The sequence below is a fragment of the Bombus flavifrons genome, chromosome 15 (genome assembly GCF_040668555.2).
Source record: "Bombus flavifrons isolate JBK064 chromosome 15, iyBomFlav1_principal, whole genome shotgun sequence".
Taxonomy (NCBI): Eukaryota; Metazoa; Arthropoda; class Insecta; order Hymenoptera; family Apidae; genus Bombus; species Bombus flavifrons.
The window spans coordinates 2,729,826-2,751,212 of NC_138456.1; the positions used below are offsets into that span (position 1 = coordinate 2,729,826).

Here is a 21,387-nt window from a genome sequence, read left to right on the forward strand (position 1 = left end):
AAAGCCGTTTTGCTGGGGAGATGAATTATAATGAGGTGCCTAAAGCATAAAGTGACCTTTGCTTTCGAAATCAAATGAAAAATGACTGGTCAGTTTATCGTAATAGGAATTCTAAATATAATCGATCGTAGCGTATAGCCTTGTCAAAGTACGTCAGTCTCCACTGTTGAAAATAAAACTTAATTTTAATTTCCTTTGAAAATGTCATCTCAGTCTCGTTTCAATTTCATTTTCCTTCTAATGAAATTTTATTATCTAGTATTTTAGATCGGAGTTCCGATCAAATTTCCTACTAGATGAATAAAATCACATAGACAGATAAAGAAGTAAAATAGAAGGAGAGAATAGAGAATGCAGACCTTCAGGAAGCGATGGAACGCTTGGAAGTTGGGATATAGTGGCTCAATCGAGGTTGCTGCCAATAGTGTCCTCTATAGATACGAAATACTCGTCCAGAAGCTTGACGTCGTATAGGGATATGACACTATTCCGTACTTGGTACTAACCTAAAATATCTATGGGTCATTTAGTGACCCCGTTGACACTTCTTGGAGTGTGGTTATAGTATTTCTGCATAACGTTTTTCCCAGTTTTATTCTTACATCAGAATGTCTGGTATCTAAATGAACTAATCGACCATTATTATAAAAAAGTGTTAAAAATTCAAGAGCATATCCTTTCAAAAGCAAAATCAACCAGTAAAGGAGCTAGCTGCCAGTTACCCTCCCATTGTAATTGTAGTATGCTCTTAAATAACAGAGGGGATAGTACACAATCCCTTTTTTTTGAAAAACGCCGCTAAATTTTCTCCATAAATTTAAATTATTGTATCTGTAGATACACTAGTTTGCTGCGCACATCTCACGAGGAACGTGCAGCACTCAGCTAATTTATCACTCATTTCATGATAAATTGATGCGGTTCTTAATTATTTCTTGGAGTTCGTTGACACTTCAACTTTAACTTTTCATCCTCACCACAACCTTCCACTGCACTGCCTACACGACACAAGAACACGAGCAGAATATTTCTTATTATTACACGATACTATCAGAGTGCTATGGAATCCTTTTACTACAAGGATGCTATCTTTTGATCGAAGTCTCTGTTCAAAAAAAAAAAAAAAAAAAGAAACAATTTCGATAAAATTAGAAAGAAAGAAATAGGAAGAAAAGAAAGACGTTAATTATCGTCATTGGTTCTGTTGATCTTATCCGATTCACGTAGAAGTAAGCCAATCTTTATCAACTGAAATTTAAATCCGTCTTTAAGTTTTAATGTACATTCCTCCTATTCCCTTCATTTCCTATGATAAAAGCAACACGAAATTTATATCAAACGATCTACGTTTAAATTAATTACATCGATATTGGTGAAGGTTTATCAATTATCTCTACAGAAATCAGAGATAATTTCTTCGATAGACACGAACCAATTTGAAAAAAGTGAGTTGAAAAACTCTTGTAGAAAACACTGTAAGTGTCAAGAAACAAGTTCTTGAGGACGGGAAGAAAACTTACGCATTAATGCAGTCGAAATTCTTGGAAAAGAAAAGTGTACTGTAAGAAGTGCTGAATGTGCCATCTCTTAGTCGCAAAGAAAACTCAGTGTTCCATTCCTTTGGATAGCTGGCATCCGTCTAAATAGACAAAAGCCAAGAAACGACTAACCAACGTTTCTATCGGCGCTTGTATCTTCCTCCGCAGAAGTGACGTTGTCCATCCTCCAGCGTTATTAATCAACTGATTAAGTTAACAGCTAACTTTTCTTTTTGTATGTGGAGAAACCCTCATGGACACTCCGCTGTTGCTAATAATCGGGTAACAGCAGAGTAGTGTCGGACTCCTACCGACTAAAACTCCACGATAACCATCCTACGCGTATGACAGGAGTGCTCCAGGAACCTCTCATGAATTATCTTCTGTTGCACCCCCTTCCCGCGTCCTCTTGTCCGAGCCAGTCCTAATAATTCCCTGACTGTTGAATTTGGGGGGTGAGCCATTGCCCCTAGCGCTATCGCCCTTCCAGTCGGGGTCCGTTGGGACGGCGATGAAGCGGCTCTAGGCCGCCTGACTGCCATCCTCCTCCATCATCTTATCCTACAAGGGTGAGAGTTTTTCTTTCTCTCCCTTTCTGCTCGCTCCTTCGCGACCATAACTCGCTCGCGGAAGAGGCGGACGGCCTCGTATTCCTGTGGCCCTCTCAACATCGCTTCTACAATCGCCGAGGGGGTAGTCTTTCTCCTATGAGGTGCCGCAGGGTGTAGCGGGGCAGCTCCCACGCCGGACAGAGCTCCAGCGTGTACTGCGCTGTGTCCCTGCCCTCCCCGCAGTGAAGTTAACAGCTAACTAGCTGTTGCTGACGAGTATACTCGTCACGAAGAAATGCTACTATTTCGTGTTACGACGAGCAGATCTGTCGCGTGTACAAAGTGGTTACAATTTACTGTTTAAATAGCAATTTAGTCATTGCGGTAAATCCCAATAAATCGTAAGAAAATTAAAAAACAAAACAGTCGTTTCATTGCATGTTTATTCTGCGGTGGTATAGGGTTGATTTAAGCAAAGAAATACTCGTCGGTGTTCAGCAACAGATTTATTCAGCAATCTTTGCCTTCAACTCGTTTCGCACAATTCTCGGTTACCGTTGATTTTCTCGCTTCGCTGTTGAAACTCGAATGTTTCTTTTGTCCGATTTGTTTCATTTGTCGCCCACAATGGCCACAAATACTTTGCGTTCGAGTATACGCTTACTTTCTGTGAGTCCACGCTTTTCAAAGTGGTCGCAATAGCTAACTGGTTTGAAGTGTTATTTGAAGTGTAGTGCGTTAATAACCCCTTAAGCTACGATTTACATTCGAGAATTTTGGACCGAAAACGTAAACAAACTATTATATATTATATTATATATTATATTTGGCCCGATCATTGTACTACGGACTATGCCCATAATATTTACGTTTGATGCGATCGTCTACTACGGGGTATGCTCGTAATATTTACGTTTGGTCCGATGATTTACTACGGGGTATGCCCGTAATATTTATGTTTGGTTTGCGATTATGTTGCTACGCACGTCTTCTTCTCGAATATTCTGCGGAAGGATCATTGAGATATTGATGGCTTATTAGAGGATATACAATGTTGCCGAGTGCCGCCACAGATTAATAATCTACGTAGCAATTAAATCCCATACGAATTCTATATCACGGTATTCCCGTCGCTACGTGGAATATTCCCCATAAAAGATCCAAGTTTCTCGATTTTGGCAGCCACAGTATTTTCTACGAGCGCTGTTCGATCGATCGACCCTGCTCTCGAATCCGTATGTATTCATAAGTAACGCGTACATTCAAACAAGTACGCGTTAATTCCCTGACGCTAATTAATTCTACTTGGAATACTATTGGCTTGGTAACTGAGTGATTGGAGATTTTTTCATCAGGTGGTATTGGCAAAAGCCGCAATCACTTAGTTGCCAACCCAATATATCCGATTTCCACTGCTCTGCAGTGTGAAATTTCTAACGATGTAACAACGGAGACATCGGTTGGCGAGAGATGGCCGGCCGGAGATTCACCGGTCGAAATCTCGATTAATCGGCGAAATCTTTATTGCGGTTGTCGGACGCAGCAGTTTGCAATCGGGGGAATTTGACGTAGGTAGTAATTAGCAAGCGAGGGATCATGGATCTGGCGAGAGAGTCGTCCCTTGCTGCGAGAGGCTCAGGCTATTGCCGCAAATTGAGGGTTTCGATGCCGGTTGTATCTAGCGTGCGCGTCCTGTGTACCGGATGGCACGACGTTAATTTCCCTCTGCTTATACGAGCCTATCGATTTGCGCCATTACGTATGGCAAACATCATTTTCAACAATCACTGAATTACCGCCTTGATGAGCGGCAGGTCACGTCGCAGAATTAATCACGGCGCTATTTTTTTTCCTTCGACCACCCGTCGCTCGCGAACCCGAAAATCTCAGCGGAGAATTCGCGGCAAAAAACAACGAACCCTCGTCCGTGATTGTCGTGCCGTAGTTTTCCGTTTTTCGCGTTCGTTTTTCTTAATCCCTTGATACAGGCCGTATCCTGCGTACAGTCGCTTGCTTTTCTAATAAATTGGTGGCGTTTCTAAAACGAAAGTAAGATGGAAACGAGGGATTTTTATAGGCGAAGATAACGAAAACTGAATTTAAGTAATGTAACGCTTCACCTAGTTTCATTGAAATAAGAAAAAGATATTATACGTATTTATTATACTATATTTAATTATTAGTATTGTACTGTATTCACTATGCTAATAGATATAGTGTAATAAACTTAACGGAATAAACGAAACTTTTGCGTATAGTTTAGAGTTTCGTTCGTAATTAGTAGAATTCTGTGTTATCGCACGAGAAACAGAAAAATTTGGCGAGGATGGGTTTTGTTGCGAGACGTTCGATCGGTCGTCGTAGAAGCGGATCGATGATGGAGATTTTTTGATGATAAAGGAACGGAACGAGTTTGCAGGTATTGTTCTCGAAGAATGAAATAAACGGGTCAGTGGTTCATCGATGGAAAAGAAATGAAAACTCTGTTGCACCCGCGCGATGACTGGCACCTTTCAACGGAAACGATGTTTTCTTTTGGCCAACCATCGCATTGTCTCGTTCGATGTTTCACGGAAAAACGAAATCGAGTTTCTAGCAACTCCGAGATATAGCGAACGAAGGGAATATCGGAAGATACGAGTTTGTATATTTTTACAGATTTTTACACCCTTTTGCAAGATATTCGTCGAAAGGACAGCGATGATACGTTGAAAAGAGGCGAGAAGGATAAATAGAAGTAGAAAAATATACGAAATATCGAATGTGAAGTACTCGTGATATTCGATCGATAAAGTTTACTTATCTATGCTATTGATTGTGTTCGTGAAAATGTGAATTTCCGTGAATATTCGTAGTCCACTTATACTCAACCAACGGACAATAAGTATAATATTAGAACGAAGATAATGGGTTGAAGAAACGATGGGAGGAAAACGAGGAAGGAAAGTAGTCTTAGAAAAAGCATGTTTCAGAACTACGAGAAGATCGACGACTCTCGTGAACGAAATGAGCGTAATAAATAATAGTAGGTATTAACGCTTCGAATGATAACATCTCTAAAATATATTCCTCTGAATAGAAGAGACACAGAAAGAAGCTAAATAGTCCCTTATCTACGTTTAAGAGAAAACTGATATAATCGATATAAATTTTTAATTTCGTAACTATAGAAGTTCTTGATTAATGGAAGATCTAATTAACAAGTTAACGATAATTAGAAAATGACGATCTCTCGAATTTTTTTGTTACAACTTCTCGTAATAAATTAAACGTTTCAGACAAATATCGATATCTTGCATTTCACAATGCACATTCGAACCTGCCGATATTTTCCAATTTTCAATTTTAATCTTCCAATTCGGAGAAGTACAAAGATCGCTATTTGCTTACTCTTCAAATCTTTCTGTTAAAGCTTCTCGCGATAAGACGATTATGACAAACCTTGCAACATTTTGCCAATTTGCACTGTTCAGCCTGAGACATGGAAGACAAAAAAACGTGAAGGGATCGCCACTTTCTTAACCTCTGAATGTTTCCAGCAAGGTAATCGATGATCTCCATTTATTTTGGGATTAGCGATCTCCTTTGTTTCCGCCGTCCGCAAACGGAGAAGCTTTTGGCCAAGTTTGACGTCGCACCGTTCCTAGACGCTGTTCGAACCATTGTTCCGTAGGTTCTCGTGGAAACTTCACTTTCATTGCCCTCCGCTAGACGTGGCTCGTTCCCCGGCACAAAGATTCCATTCGGTGAATTAATTTCAGTCCGGGCTCTGTGTTACCAACTTAGATGTTTTCCCTTTGAATGTGGACGACTGTGCCGCCGAGGCACATCAATTTTCGAGCATTTCACGTTGAAAAACCAGAAGTGCACGCTTCAACGCTTCCTCTTCCAACAAGAACCGCTTTGTGAAACGTTGAATCGCCAAAGGGTGTGGAAAAAGCGAGGGGAAGTAAGAACAGCACTAATTGAGCTGTTCACGAGAGTTGAAAGTAGTTTTAACTAGACGGTGAATATTTATAGAAATTTATATTTTTACCAACACAAACGAGCAGCTAGCTTTCGTGAACATTCGTTTTGTCCACCCTGTATCTTGACAAAGTCGTATATTTTGATTATAGTTTCATACATTTTTGCGTACAGCTCAAGTCGATTTATCGGTTTATGCAAACCGACGATGATCCTTACGATGTGGCCGATTTACCGAATATATTTCTAAACTTTTATTGGCCAAGTGTAAGTCTTCGTACCACGCGACGTACCATTTATACGAACGAATGTTATTATTTAGAAATTTTCCCTTGATCTTTCCATCAGATATCCGAGTATCAGCAGTGATCGAATTTCAAATCCGGTTATATGAAGATTAACTCCAATTATATGAATGAATAAACAGCGAACTAAGGGAGAACTAACGATCTTCCATTATCCGACTGATCCAGCTATCCGATACGTCTTGTCCCACGACCGTGTCGGATAAATGGAGTTTTACTGTACTGTACTGTACTCCGATATTCCGTGTATTCTGTGTATTTTTCCACCTTTATGTTTCCCATGAATGCACAAACGTCGAATTAGTTGTAACTAAAGCACGGACTTTTTTTATGCGTTCGTAGGAAATTTGAAAGTGCGAAATTGTACAAAACGCCCGTAATATATATATATATATATATATATATATATATGTGTGTCGGGTTCTCATTAGAGTTAGGGGCGTATAATGGATCTTCGCGTGAATTGGCCATCGTTATGATGTACCCATCTTCTTTTGACCACAACAGCTTCAGGATTCATGATATCTCGTTGTAGATCATCAGTTGTTGCTTCGTCTGGTACATTTCTGTGAATATCTATCCTTGATCCTTCATAGTTCTGCAGCACTAAATTGTGTGCCTTCTGGTTCTTTAAATGAAGGTATTGTATCATCTGATTGTTCTAATTTTTTAGATAATATAGATTTCCCCTATCTCCCCGTAGTTGGAACAAAGACTGTTTGTCTGTTTGAAGGACTTTAGTTAACTAAATCTTAAGATTCATAACAGGTCCTCAGGATAGCTGAACATGTACTGTGGAGATGCGTCGACATCTGGTGATCATCTTATCCGAAGAATAGAGTCTGCGTGTGGCGAGCCACGGGACAGAAACCGTTGGAATGTTTACTGTCGAGTGTCGCTACAACTATTTCTTTTTAAGGAGAGCTATACTACTATTCCATACCTTTGTTAGGCAAAACGTTCATCCCTTTTTTTTTATTTAATTCTTTACATTCACAATTTGTCCAGTTAGGACATTTGGTGGAATTTTTTAGCTGTTTGATTATCCATTTTCGTTTGATACCATTTTCGTGTTTGTTAGGTTGTGTCCTTTGTGATGTCTGCTGGGTGTTTCCTTTTCAGTCTTCTATCCATGTTTGAGGTGTTGATCGTTTTCGCAGCTAGCCGGTCTGGGTGTGTTCCTATTCTTTCTTTGCATTTTCCTGCGTATCTGCTAATTTCCTCTTTGACCGTTGATATTCCCAGGTCCTTCCGTACGTCCTCGTTTCTAACGTACCATGGGGCGTTTACTAATGTTCTAAGAATTTTAGCTTGTACTGTCTCTATTTTGTTTATATTGTTGTTGTCCTCCATACTGGTATTCCGTACGTCCAGATTGGTTTTATGATCGTTTTGTATATTTTTAATTTATTTTCTATGCTTAATTTGAAGTTTTGACTTGTTAGCCAATGCATTTGTCTCCTTGTTGTCTGTATTTTGTCTATTATCGATTTAGTATGCTGTTTCCATGTGAGTTGTGTTTCTAAGTGGAGTCCTAGGTATTTGACTTGTATGTGCGTGCCGTTCAGTAGGATGTTTGGTCGTATCTATTGTCGCAGTGTGAACGTAATATGGTTGCATTTATCGGGGTTTGCTTTTATTTGTTTATCTTGCAGCCACTTTTCTATTTTTATGATATGTTCTTGTAGCAATTTAACTGCTGGTTCACCCCTTGACCGCGGCTACGTTCGGCGACTGGTTGTCGCCTCGAGCCCAAGCTCATTATCACAAATCTTGAACGAGTACAATCGGATTGAATTATGACAATTGCTTAATTACGGCTATGGTAGAATCTAGATTAGAGTGTTTTATGGATTTTCCCAAAATTCCAGAGGGAAGGCTCCGGTGACCTTCCATCTCCGACATATATATAAAGAAAAAAAAGACACGAAATATCCAACGTATAGTTTCATCTGCAATTACTTGGTACGCGAAACATTTTTTCACGGAGATTCTACCTTGTTAATTATATTCTGAAAAATAGGAATTTCCAGAAAAATCCGCAATCACAGAAAAATATAGTGTTACAACTCCACTTTTTGAAATGTTTCGAACTTCAGTGCCAAAGCACTTGCGTGTTGCGCTGATTCATAGGATTTCATCGATGTTCTTCGCTTTTTCTTTCGAGGAATTAAGCGATGTGACAAGCAAACGATTCAATCGAGGAAGAGAAAGAAACGTTGTCATATTTCATTCAGCGTTTAGCTTGTCCAGAGAAGTTGTCAAGCATCAATCATGCTTTCATTAGAGGTTTCCACGGTAGATGGAAAGGTTTGTGATTAGCCACGCTCGATGAAACACGGTGTCGTTGCACAACTAGTAATCGGTGGTTCACGCGGACATTATGTACTTAGAAATCGTTTCTTTCCTCCTGTGAGTCACAGTAATTATTGGCAAATTACTTTGCCAATTGGAGCCTGTCAGAGTTTTTCGTCTCGGTGCTTGTACGATTGAGGCAACTTTTTGTCAAGTTTGTTTGGCTTCGCTTGAGCTGCATATTCTCTGCAGTCGCGTACGCTCTACGTCACGGGAAACATTTTAATTTCATCAGATTTGGTGGATGAAAAATGAGGCGAGCAAACGGAAGTTGTACCACTTTGCGTTTCTTCTCGTCTTTCGTATGCAAGGTTTCATAAAATTCAAGTTAAAACATCGTTTAAATTCTGCATTGTGCTGTCTCGTTACAAGAGTCGCGTAAATATGTAAAGCAGTTTCATCGAATTAAATAATTATTAATTAGCCGACCATTTAGCAACGAACAAATATTATTTACCATTTAGCCTATAACTTTTAGTCGACCAGGCTTTCTAACAAATTGTTCGATTCTACACATTCTTGTGCATCTGTGCTATTCATTAATTACTCAAGCATTTAGCAGTGCAAAAATATCTTTTCCTTTTTCCTCTCATACGTCAAATGTTACAAAATTAAAGTTAAAACGTTGTTTAAATTCTCCAGCGTGCTGTCTTTTTACAAGAATCGTGTAACTACGTAAAGCAGTATAATTTTTCATTTTTAGTCGTTAATTACCCGACCATTCAACAGCGAAGAAATATTATTTAGCCGACAGATTTTAGTCGACCAATCTTTTTAATAAATTATTCGATTCCGCACATTCTCGCGTATACATTTAGAAAAGAAACGAATCGATCAATGAAGACGAGGACGAGAAACAATCGGTGGCGTTGCATAATCGATCCGCAAAGGTTGCTGCATCCTGTGGAGAGACGCAGTAGCGACTGTCACGTGGTGTGGTCCGCATGCCGCCACGTAACAAGTGATACGAATCGTTGTGGACAAAATTTTCTGGTTGGAAAGGAGACAAGCAGAGACGGCGAGGTTTCTGGCAAGTTGCCTGAGAGACACGAGAGGCAATCATGACAAGGCAGTGAGGCCATCAGGTATTGGCCGAAGGAACGAAGGCTGATCATTTTAGAGAGCGAGGCTACTTCTTGAAAGTTAAGTGTCAGCCGAAGGTATTTTCTTGGCCAACTTCCTCTATCCTCTTTCGTTTTATTTTTCCAAAAGAATTCCCTTATCAGATTACGTTCGATCAGCGTAGCCTGTAGTTTCACGTAGCTCGGTCGACTCAGTGAACCGATCAAGTCGATACTTTGAAAGCTTTCGATGAGATTAGCGATCGTTGCATTCTTAAAGGCCTCTCAGCCTTGTTATTCCAGCTATTCGCGCAGCGTTATTTATACCGTCTCCAGCCGTTGCGACTTTATTCTCATCGGCGATCCGTTGTTGTCCGAAGGTGAATCCACGCGAGAACAAAAAGGAAACTCGGGCGTAGTCGTGGCTTAGCTTTTTCGCCCGAAATATTTTCCGCGGACGTGTGATTTATGCAATATCTCTGGCTCGGCTTCTCCATATTTCACGTTGTTGAAGTGTATTGTGCGTCGCGGCAGGCTTTTGAAACGCGAGCTTCCGCGGCCGACGATCCACGACTCTCGTTGAAATTTCTCGTGAATTCCACTCGGATAAACTTTGCTTCCTCCGGCGTTATCAGGTATCGTAATTCTGCCATCGAATATTATTTTCCTCGCGAAAATTGCACGTTCATGCGTTTATAGGAGATTTAGCTAGCAGCGGCTGCGAAAGGTACTCGTACGAGCACGTGTACTTTCGTTTCCCAATGAAGCGGTTCCACGCATTCTGTTTTCATAGTTCGCGCTTTTCCAGCTACGGTACACCGCGATACTGGATTTAACGTAACTTGGATTTAATTAATTAGTAAATTCTATAATAAATACAACGATGCACGAGATACTTCTCTTGGCTTATATATACTTCATTATATATATTATATATATTGGCTCATATATACTTCATTGTATATGTTTAGAGAAGATCTAGTTTAGAAAGAAATGTCTAGCGACGAGATAAAAATGAAAAGAAAGGAGGAAGTAGCTAAGATTGGGGAAAGTCACTCGACTGCGTAATTTCTAAGAAGAAGAGGAAGAAAGAATTTTAAGGGTTCTTGTAATAAAGGATGTTATCTCGAGGAGGAGTCAAATTTGCTAAATATATTTTTAATTCGAAGTAGCTGTACGAACTCTACTTACCGGAGGCTTTAATCTGTTTCGAGAAAGAAATTTCGGTGGCTTTATGGGATAATGAGCCTCTTTATGCAACAATAACCGAAGGAGAGGGTTATTTAGCGAAATAAACGGAGCTCGTTATCGGTACAACGAATCAAAGAGTTTCACACGGGTCAACTTCTAAGGAACCTTAATTAACCGATTCTTAATTAACTGATAAACTTACCGTAGACTATACGGAAGATGGAGGCGCATCTTAGCACAGCTTTATAACTTTATCACCGATGTTTATCGAGAAGTACGCAACCTGTGCCTGGAAAAAACTTTATCGTTGCTTTACGACGCAGTTAGAATTTAAAATTCTACAAACACAGATAGAACCCGAGTAGAGATTTATTTTACCTACCGAACGTCGCCATAGATACTATTTTTTATATATTTGCACATTACGATGTAAACTAACGCTCGGGCGACATCCATCGCTATCGTCGTATCCACGCGTTTGCATTTATTTTCAACAACTTTCCCATCGTTTCTCGGGAAAGCGATCGGACAATGTTCGTTCCTTTTCAAACTCTCCTAAGGTTTCTACGTGAATTTTTCGACTTCGATCGATACTGTTAGAATTTAATCTTGGAATTAAGATTTGTGGAAGACGCAATGTTTGTGTTGAAATAATATAATGTGATGTTTATTAAGCAATTATTACAGTGAATATAAGTAAGTGTTGTGGAATGTAGACAGTCGGCTAGTTATTCACAGACTGGCTTGCTTAGTGACCCATGGCCCTTGAAAAGGTTTAGAACCCCACTCTGTATGCAGTAATGAGTGTGACCTGTGTGGGTGTCTGTGTGGCGTAACATGTGCTACAGAACCTTCTAGTAGCTTCTCGACGTGCCCATCGAGAATGTTCCATCCATATCCTTACTATGCACGAAAGACCATGCACGTGCTAGCCGCCATGGTACATCTCACGAACGCGCACTAGTGGGGATAGCGTTGGACAACGAAGGGAAGAATTCATACCATCAACCACCTTATCTGCGTGCGATTGATATCGTTGTATTCCAATAGATACCAAAGACGATCACTTTTTTCAACATCCTCCTTTCTCACGAACGCGTACTAATCCACAGTCTAACAAAGTATAACTACGATTATTGATCGGTAAATTAGCGCGCAGTAGCGTGCTACTCGGCTAAAACAGAAGCGTACAAACACGACTCTCACATTTTGCGACGTGCTGTGTGCGAGAAACAGGCATCGTAACGCGGCATAAGTCAAAAGAGACGCGTCCCAGGGCCGAGTTCGTCGGCGATATGCAAAAACGCGAAACAGGGCAAGTTCGTAAACAGGTCGACAGCAGTTTGCGAACAGTTCGTCGTAGGGGCGCGTGCAGAACCCGCCGAGCAACCCTCTTTGGCTCGACACAAAGAAGGCATTTGCGAGCTATTTCTTTGATCTTATCGCTGGGACTGAAGTGGCCGTAAAAACGTGCCGGTCGGATAGCGACCGGCAGCCAAGTTAGTTGGAAGCTGTTCGAGCAACTTGTCGCCCAACCGCCCTCGCTTGTCCGCGTGTCTTTCGAGGGCGAAGTACCGCACCAGCTTCTCGAGCGGTCGCTCCGAAACGACACGAGTGAATCAACCGATCCAGACACTCCGGTCACCGTGTTTTCTTGCTGTAATGTGATCAGATCCAGCTATAGCCTGTTAAGGAAGCCGAGCGTTTGACGCGAATCTTTTTGTGAGAGACGTTGCAGTTGTTGGGGAGTAGTTTTGATACGAGGGCTAAGGGAAGAACACGATGGTAAGTCGTGTTTTCTTCTTACACGTAAATCGTTCTTCTTACTTACGTGTCTTACACGTAAATCGTGTAAGAGCGATTTGAACATGATCGAAGAGTCAGATCTCTGTAGGATTAGTTATGGTGCCCCTTAATGGATGGCAACGAGACAGCGTCCTTGTTCGCGGTGCGTCTTTAGCTCGTCCTGTTGGGCAAATAGGGTGCGGTAGATATAGCGCGAGAGTCGAAATATGTGCGCCGAGGATATTTCTATTTCTGTTTCCTTATTTGTATCGTGTTTGTCTTGTGTTTCTAGTCTCGCGTATATTTCTTTTCTTTTTGTACTTCTCTTCAGGAATTATCGTAGCAGACACTTCGAAATTTCTAATATTTTAGATACGGATGTTTATGCAGACTTGTATCTTTAAGAATGTAATTAATAAGAAGGAGACAGCAAATTTTAGATATTTATCTTTATTTAGATATACATTTTGGTATATTATTTTTACACTGCATAGTTCTCCGTGTTTTCGGAAAAATTCTAGAATTCAGTGTGTTTTGTCAATCGAAAATTGTTTCTTGTTTGCTGCTCGAGCTACAGAACTTCTTCAACTGGTCGGCTACTTTTAAAAGATCAAAACTAACGACGAGTGGAGTACAGATCAGTTTGGTTTCCCAGAAGCTCGATTGTCCTACAGCTTTCCTGAACAGGGCGCTACATTGTCGAATCTCCAAATAAGATCGTAAACGTAGAGGAAACATCCGGCGATAGAAACTTTTCCGATCAACCTATTGAATTCGAGATACGCGTGACAAGCTATTTGGACGAGTAAGACACGACGTAAATCGCTGTGAAACAAAATAGCGGGCCGATGCAGCTGTCTGTTCGACTTCACCGAAGCTTTTGAAACGTTTTCAAAACGATATCCTCTTGATGGAAGGAAGCAGCGGCTTTATAAAAAGGGGAAAAAATTATTCGCGTTTCGCTGACGGTAGTATCCGAATAAATCTTGCGACAATCCCAACTGTTTCAATGCTGGCGAACCGCATAGAACCGGCAGAACACAACGGGAACATGAATGCTGCGCGTCACGACGCGCAGAATGCTACGTGTCTTTCAGAATTCCGCAAAATTCCCGGAACAGAGAAGAGAACGGGACGCGAGAACAAGGAGCCTGCGTGGGAAAAATAAAAGTTACGATGACGGAGACGTACGTTCCAAATGTTAGGATATTCTGGCAAGACGAGTAAACTCGACGAATCGTCTTGGGAGATTATCGAGTTAGGAAACACTTTATTTTATTATTATCTTGTTATTTTAACGTTGAAACTTTATTCGGCCGGGAACTTTCATCTTGTTGGAGCTCTAACGCGATTGAACAGGGCTGCTTAAAGGGGCAAAATGTTATTGGGAAAAGCGTCTGGCGAACGATTGCGAGTACTTTTAATTTCATATTAAATGGAAATTTAAACGTGAGAATGGTGTTGGCGAAGATTTTGAGAACTCGAGTATGGCCACATATGTTTCGACTTTTAAAAGCATCGTACTTTTAGTTTCGTAATTAATTAAGTTGCAACTTTATTCTCTGCCACGATGCGTTTTTATGGGCTGAAAAAGTATAACGAATTTTGCATAACAACGAACACAGAACGCAATTTTACGAGAACTAGCAACGGTCCGAGTCACACCGCTTACAACTCTGCCACTCTTGATTACTCTCTTACCCGTCAACGTGACGTAAAAAGAGCGTGAAAGAAAAGTTCGCCACATTCACGCGTCGCTCGTGTAACGCTTATATTCTGAAAAAATGCCGCGTCAGGCGAATCCGTATCATACGAAACGAAGTATCAGAATACGGAAACGATGGTTAACTTCTCACCACTTGACGAAAATACACGCATTATTTCCTCGTAACCAAGAGAAGTAGGTTTATTAAAACGATCAGTAATTAATTTCGACCATCGATTATCGACGCTATTTATATCGGCTATAAAAAGTGTCACCGACTTTCTGTTCGAAAAAGTTGGAGTTGCTGTTTTCCTATAGCAAGCAAACTTTCCAGTGTACTAAATGGTCGACACGATCGTACGAATGAAAAATTCGATATTCGACGAATAAGAATGTCGATATTCCAAAATATCACGAGACAACGAGATCATCGAGCGCCGGTGTTTGCGCTTAGAAAGTCTCGTTACATTTCTTTTCGTATTTCTACAATTTCTCGCACTTGCAAATCGCAGTAGAACAGAATCCTGTTAGGGGACTATCGCGTTTTACGGAGGATTTGCTCATTCCCAAATCTTGTTAAAACGAATCCGTGTTGTAAGAATACCGTATTACGCGACAGATACGTGAACTTTGTTCTTCTCTATTCGACATCGCAATGTCGTTAACAGGGGACACCCTGTATACCGCGCACAGCCGCAACGCTCTCGCGATACGATGAATGGATCGTTGAACAGATTTTGCGAACGTGGATGTGAAGAGATTCGTATAGATTCGGCCTCGAAAACTTTGGCGAGGGTCGCACGAGCGATATTCTAACTTCCTTCAAGTCCCCATTGGAACACTTGTCACGCGTGACCCAGTGTATCATCGCGTCGATCGGAGCCGCTGTCTAACGCCTTAGTTGTCGTCGTTCTTGTTTCCTTTTTCCACTTTTTTTTAAACATATTTCCTAACTAGACGACCGGCACACCAGTTCTGGTTGTTTCGCCATTTTTGGATCAATAGAGTGCAATTTGTCAGGCGTTGGTAGACGCAAGGAATCAGGTCGTGGAGAGGGTAAGCGTGGAAAACAAAGAGGGCGGGCGTTCGCCGAACGAAATAAATCGAAAATGTAAAATGAAATTTCGCCGGGGTTGAGCGCTCGTTTTCGGGAGGAAACGACTTTGAAAAATGGCCAGGCGCGCTCACCGAATCAGCTTCAGTGGTTCTCCGCGTTTCGCTGTCGCGTTTAGACTCAATAAGTTCTCATTACGTTTCGCGGAATTAGTCGAAACACCCGCCTTGTTGACAATCTACTTTATCCCTGAAATTCTCTTTCCGTTTCCTTCGCGCCATTCCTTCCACTATTAGTCTCGGTTAAACGCAGTGGCGTAAATTATTTGTCCATTAGTCTTTTGGATACGAGTGTTTTATTTTATAAAAGAGCGTCGCTTGTAGGAAAGATGGAATTTTGGAAGCTTGGAATCTCGCGAGGAAACGCGATGTGCAAAGAGATATCTTCAACGAGCGACGCTCATTTCACAGTTCGATACGAGCGCGCACGTTTCGTTTATCTAAATGGGCAATGATCTGTTTGATCATTAAAAATTCCTAAGGAGCGCGGTTCTCGTAGCTCCGGAAATTTTGGAAACGATGCATCGTTTTGACTCGGCCGGCAGAGTTTCTTCCTTAAGTTTTCTCCGGCCGATGTTTTCCTTTTGTTCAGTCAGAATCACCGAGCGTTCGCTAGAAACGAATGTAAATACGGAAGGAGAACGATGGTTGGAATATTCGGTCTATGCGCAGTTCCTTCCCCTTCTTCTTTCAATCTTTCTTCAGTTTTCGTTTTTCTCCTCTCTGCTTCTTCTTCTCTTTCTCCTCGCTTTTCATTCATTCAGAAACGATAGGAGACAGAGATAATCGCGAGATTCGTAGACTTCTTTTACGAACACGAAGATCACGGCAGGGTAGAGCGACGAGCACATTTTCCCCATTTCCTCATTTTAATGCGTATTTTGTGGCTAAGCTGGAGAGTTCTAGCGCGACATAGTTGGAAATTAAAGCTGTCACGCGCAAAGATGCAATTATCGAGTCTTTTAAGTAAGTTTTTACGAGAGCCAAAGATGTAATTATCGAGAGGAGCGATATTTTAATATGTCGGATATTGTAGCGATATTTGGAATATTTCGAAGGTGACGAAGAAACGCTTGATTAGCTGGGAAATCAAATACACCGATGATTTTAAACGCGATCATGTGTTCTTCCTTTTATATACGTGTTGTGCGTATTATTCGAAACATTCTGAAATTCCATTAATATTCGTAACGAGAAGCGACTGTCGTGTTTATATAAATCTGAATTATACACGCGAGAACGTAGAAAGCAGAAAATACGTGCAAGTATAGAGACGACGATGACGATGATGATGCAAAGAGAGATTGTGTTTCAACAATCGAGCAGAAGGAAGTTGGGATGAAAACCGGTATCGTTTTGAACACGAACGTGGGAAACCAGCTGTAAACTCATAAACGATATTACACCATAATTCGAACAGCAACATTGAAAAAACATGGTCATTAATGGAGTATATGGTGGAAATATTCGTAATAGAGAGGAGTTCTGCGGAGTAATTACGATATTCGGTTTGCTGATTAATATTTCATGATATAATTATACAGTACATTGTCCCGTATAGGAAATTGAGAGAATTTTATGCATGTACATTCAGCAAGTTAATTATTCTACTTTCGTTTTGTCCAACTCTATCAGTGTTGCAATATGTTTGAAACGTAACATAAGTACGTGCAATTACAATGTTAACGATTAACGGTTAAAGTATGCGTATAAAATGGAATCTGACCAATTAAAATACGACGACTAACAACAGCAACGAGAGAACGGGGAATTTGAAGTGGAAGTGGAAAGTACATAGTCAGACACGCGTTGCATCTGCTTATTTATCATACGTCGTGTTGCTCTAATTATAACTCATAATTCTGTGGTCGGGTAGCAAAACCTGGCGTACATCCTAGTTGAGGTTTTGCTATTTGATCGTGAAATTATTAAAGAACCTGAAGATAAAGGAATCGTTGAGTAACAAAATAATTCTGTATATAATTTCACCTTTATAACTATATAAAAAATAGAGGGAGAAAAGGATAAGGGAATCCAAGTACAACAGATATTACAGGAACGTAGCAAAGGAAGGGCTACCAAAGTATCTGGAGGGAAAGATGAAATAGGACAGAAGTATGGTAGCAAGATTCAAATGTGCGAATGATACCAGGGCAAGGGAACACTGGAAAGAGGAGGAAGAAAGAGGATGCAGAAAAGGAAGTCGTCCAAAGCCGAAAGGCACAGACTAAATAAATAATAAATAATAAATAAACTATGTAAAAAATAATGAAAATTCCACAAATTCCATGAATAATAATTAAATTTCATAAACCATATATATATATATATATATATATATAAATCATTTTTACAATTCTATAAATAATTTAATGAATTCTGGCAATTACAAAGATCAGTTTCATCATGGCATAAATGGCCTTAAAAAGCAGTTTAAACGCTCGCAATATTCTGTTATCGACAATAATTCCAAAGAATAAATTCATTGCGATTCGATGCATCTCTAATTGTACAATTAAACTACATTTTCTGCCAAAGATAGCCCACACAATAATGATTAACATATAAAAGGCGAAATGAAAATTCGTTGCAGCAGAAATTCAGTGTAGAATACTTGTCCGATTTTTCATCTCCGTTTCCATTCCCTTTCTCACCATTTTAGTCGGTGAAACTCTCTCTGCACATAGACGCGAAAGAGCTCGCCAGGGAAAAAGCCGAATTTCCGAAAAGACAAATATCCCCGCCATTCATCGTGAACGTTCGCCGTTGTGGCAAGAAATCGATGTTCGATACTCGATCGACGTTCCCCCGATTTTTTCCTCGGCAACAGTTCGTGGACATTAACAGCGTGTGTCGTCGACACATGGCGAATCGGCCACGCTGTGCACGATGCGTCCAACGAGGGCAGCCACTGCTAAATACAGAGAGGCAGTGGCCACAATTTCGTCGTGGAGTCAGGTCGAATGGTGGCTGTGGTTCGGCCTACCGTGAAACTCTCATCAAGCACCATAATTACCACCATAGAGTACAACCTTCTTCCTCTCTTCTACCCTCTGACCAATCGCTGCTGCAAGGTGTATAGCTAACTGCTGGTGTCCTTTCACTTTGTTCTCTTTTCCTTTCTTCGGCGAGTCGAAGAGCTGTCTGGTCAAAAGGACCTATAAAACACAACGATTGTATAGTTTAACGACTTTTTCGAATACTTCAGTGGAGCCTCCTTTTAAGAAATAGGAGAAGATCTTTTCTCATTTGATATTTCTTCGCTTTAATCCATTCATTGTTAGGGTCGAAGGTTTATCGAAAGGATTAGGACAGGTTTGATAATTTGTCTAAACTATGTTCGAGTTCTAAGCGAATTTAACCTACGATGTACGTTCGAGAATTTTGGGCCCAAAACGTAAACAAGCTCGCGCAGCCTTCGGGCCATTCGCACGACTTGTGTAGTACGATGATCGGGCCAATCGTAAATATTACGGGCATCGCTCGTGGTACGACGGTCGCGGTTTGTGATTTGCCCCACCACAAATAGCACAGACAAGGCTCGTGATATATTCATGTTATTTTTGGTCACATTCGCACATCGAAATTTATTTTCGTAAATTCTAGAGAAACATCTTCACAAGATGTTTTCAAGAAAAAGATGTTTTCGTGATGAGAGCAGGGTGAGAATTGTGCTAAAAATTCCTCTACCGAAAGTGACAGTAGTGATATTATGTGCCCGTAATATTTACGTTTGGTCCGATCATCGTACTACGGGCTATGCCCGTAGTTGTAGGTTAAGGGGTTAAACTTGAAATATATCGTATTTTGATTTACTTTTACGAAGTAAGGAGACATTGAAAAATAAAAAAGAGTTCGTTGGTTTCTCGAGCTATCGAGATCGATAGACGTTGCTTTGGTGATAAAATAGAGCTTTTAAAAAGAAAGGGCGAAGTTAGATAGCCGAAACTGGCGAAAGTTACTCGACTGCATAATTACTTCGCATGTATAGAACCTGCTTAATGTATACCTTAAGAAAGAAGATGAAGTAACAGCGATGCAATAAAAGAATTGTCAAAATGGTATTAACCTGATTAAACTAAAAGTTGCAGTCGAACAATTGGAAAGAAATTTCTTTTTCAAAATACAAAATCAAGCATAGTTTTCGACCGATCTGATAAATAGACAAAATCCAGTGTCTGATTGCAGCGCTGATCAGAGTCATCCGATATCACGCATCGTCAAACTTCCCAACGAAAGCCTGTAACACGTTGGAATCGCCTTTTATCCGCGTTCGTATCTCCATCGTCCGAAATCCAAGCAGTTTCCTGAACGGCGTCTTGAGAAAAACTAACAAGTAAGACTGGAATGGAGTTGTCGTCGTTAATTTTTGAGAGAGTGCAACTGGACCACGGTGTGGCGCCGGGAAATGTACGGCTTCCACAAAATCGATTGGCATTAATTTCACGTCCGTTCTGCCTGTAATTGCACCAGCCGAGCCGTTTCTTCCGCCGGTCGTACAGACCTGCAGATATATTTCCTCTGTTCGGTCTGATCGCGAAAGATGGCTCGGTTCACCCGGCTATTTTTCATTGTTACTCCGAATCGTACACCCTTAACCCCTACCATCGCCTTCTCATCCCTTCGCTCCATTTTCGTGCACGATAATATTTAAAATAGACCGTGGATACTCAGGTAAATTCTAGAAGCGAAAATATCGGGTCGGCTGGGATCGAAGATATTTCTCGGGATCGGGTCGGGTTCCCGAAAGTGTCTCGAGTAATTTGAGATTGTCTGGATTCTCGAATTACAAACTTAGTTTGTTCCAGGTTCGAATATGGAGAGAAAGTAATAACGAGACATGTGATAGATGTAATATTTTAAAAATTATGAAATGTCATATTTCAAATATTTTGCTCCGTGCTCTGGCCTGTGTAATTTTCCCAAAGTCTCGGGAATCTCGACAATTTCGAATTACGAGATAATTGCGGGATCCGGGACGACCCGATCCTCGGAACCCGAAATTATGGGCTCGAGTCGGGTCGATACGTCGAAAGTTTGTCGATTAGGCTGTGCAGATACCCGAAATCGCGGGTGCCTAAGATACCTAATCTTCGGACCGGGTCGACCGGGATCCTGAAAGTTTGTCTGACACATAAGTATGTTCGGGTAATTTCGAGTACCTGTAATTTCGCGTACCTGTAATTTTGGGTACTTGTTTTAAAGACAGCAGCAACAAGGTAAAAGCTAAGCTGAGCTAATTATTATACCGATCATTGTATTTTGGATACTTTATTGTCGTAATATTACGTGTATCCTATGCGTTTATGAACTTTTATGTTTCCCATGAATGCATCAGAATCTACAGTCTGTATTATCGTAAAATCTGAGACAATAAAAGCGGAAGAAAAATTTCCTCTATGTCAAATTCGAAGGTTTATCATATTTATTACGCTGGTTGTAAAACACGGGTTGAATTTAAAAATTCGTTTGTTCGCCTCGTTACGTCTGTAGGGACGCAGGGGTGCGGAATCCGGCCGCGTAAAATGATCGATTGCGCTACGAAAGCAGAACGTTTTTCGCTGTTTTGACACGTGAAGAGCAACCGTAGTGTGGTATAATACCAGTGTTTCATGCTTTCGCTGAAAATCTGTATATATTTGAAAAAAGAGAAGAAAGTTTTTGCGACCATCAATGTACCACCAATGTTGTTCTGCTATGAAGTTCCAATTTTCTTCCTTAAAGTACACGCGTTTCTCTTCGTTTTTCGTTTGAAGTATCGTAAGCGAACATCGTGCATATGAAACGTCATTAAAATTGTACAATTAATCGACACTT

The 21,387-nt window shown here is 40.7% G+C and overlaps 1 protein-coding gene across 7 annotated transcripts in view; it reads left to right on the top strand.

Moving 5' to 3' along the window:
- LOC138187694 (venom dipeptidyl peptidase 4) overlaps window positions 1-21,387 on the top strand; it is a 301,114-nt gene that overhangs the window by 40,345 nt on the left and 239,382 nt on the right. The window lies entirely within an intron of this gene.